This window comes from Mus caroli, unplaced genomic scaffold, assembly GCF_900094665.2.
Source record: "Mus caroli unplaced genomic scaffold, CAROLI_EIJ_v1.1 scaffold_22135_1, whole genome shotgun sequence".
Lineage (NCBI taxonomy): Eukaryota > Metazoa > Chordata > Mammalia > Rodentia > Muridae > Mus > Mus caroli.
Genome location: NW_018389469.1, coordinates 5,011 through 6,599, shown reverse-complemented (window position 1 = coordinate 6,599; position 1,589 = coordinate 5,011).

Genomic DNA, 1,589 nt, shown 5'->3' with positions numbered 1-1,589 from the left:
TACCAAGGATGACCCAAGAGAGCATGCTTGAATCCCATTCAAAAGGGGAAATCAAATAGAGTTGGATGTAAGGAGGGAACTGAGGGGGAGAGGTGTGGGGGAGGGGAACAGGGGTAGGGATAGGTGTGGGGAGAGCAGGGGGAGGGGCAGAAGAGGGGTGGATGTGGGGGATGCATCTCTGGGAGGAGTTGCAGACTTGGCCCGGATGGGGTTGGGGAGACTCTAGGGAGCCTATGAGAGTAATGCTAGCTGAGACTTCTAGCAGCTGGGGTTGGAGATACTGAAGTGGCCATCTCCTGTATCCAGGCAGCATTTCCAGTAGGGGGAGGGAGGCACTAACCAACCAATAAAACCTTCACTCCAAAGTTGTCCCACCTATAACTTGTTCAGGAATAAAGATGGAGCAGAGATTGAGGGAACGGCCAACCAATGACAGGCCCAACTTGAGACCCACCCCATGGGAGAGAACAATGTTAAGGATGCTCTGACTTGCAGACAGGACCTAACTGTCTTCTGAGAGGCTTCATCTAGCAGCTGATGGAAACAGATGCAGAGATCCAGAGTCAAACACTAGGTGGAGCTTGGGGAGTNTTGTGGAAGAGTGGGGATAGAACTGAGCAAGCCAGAGGGGTTAAGGACACCCAAAGAAGACCAACAGAGTCTACTACCTTGGGCACATGGAAGCTCACAGAGACTGAACCACCAACCAAAGAACATGCAGGGGTGGGCCTGGGTCCCCTACGCATTTGTATTAGATGTACAGCTTAGTCTTCATTTGGGTCCCCTAGCAACTGGAGCAGAGGCTGTCTCTGACTCTCTTACCTGCCTTTGGATCTTTTTCCCTTAGGTGGGCTGTCTTTTCTTGCCTCAGTGGGAGAGGATAGGCTTAGTCCTGCTAGGACTAGATGTCCCAGGACATGGTGGCACCTAAGGAGTCAGCCTCCCTTTCTCTGAGAAGGGGAGGGAANTATAGGAGGAGGGGCATGTGAGGTGGAACTAAGAGAAGAGGAGGGAGGGGGGCTATGATTGCAATGTAAAGTAAATAAATAATAATAAAAAATCTTAAAAAAATAAAGTAGATGGCTTACCTTAGAAACAATAGCCAAGGTGACTGACGGCCTCAACACAACAGGTGTTCTCACACCTACGACACGTGCACCTACACACACTCTTGTGCACACACACACACTGGCACACAAACACAAAGGTGCACTTACAGTCACCCACAGGTTTATACACACACACACACACACACACACACACACAAAGGTACTCACAAGCAAGTAAACTTAAAACACAACTCACACACACAAGCTCCTCCCAAACACACACTGATCTAGATACACAAACACACACACAAGCTCACACACAAAGCAATCAAACACACAATCCACACACAGCTCACTAGATACAACGAAATCGCAAAGGACACCACCAACTCCACCAACTCCAACAAACTCCACCAACTCCACCAACTCCTCTCAACACATTCAAAGAAATCTAGGTGTGGCCACAGCTTAACCCTGCTGGCTGGGCCGCATCATAGTCGCTCCTCATGTGGTCATATCATGACCTGTCCTGGCAGGGCT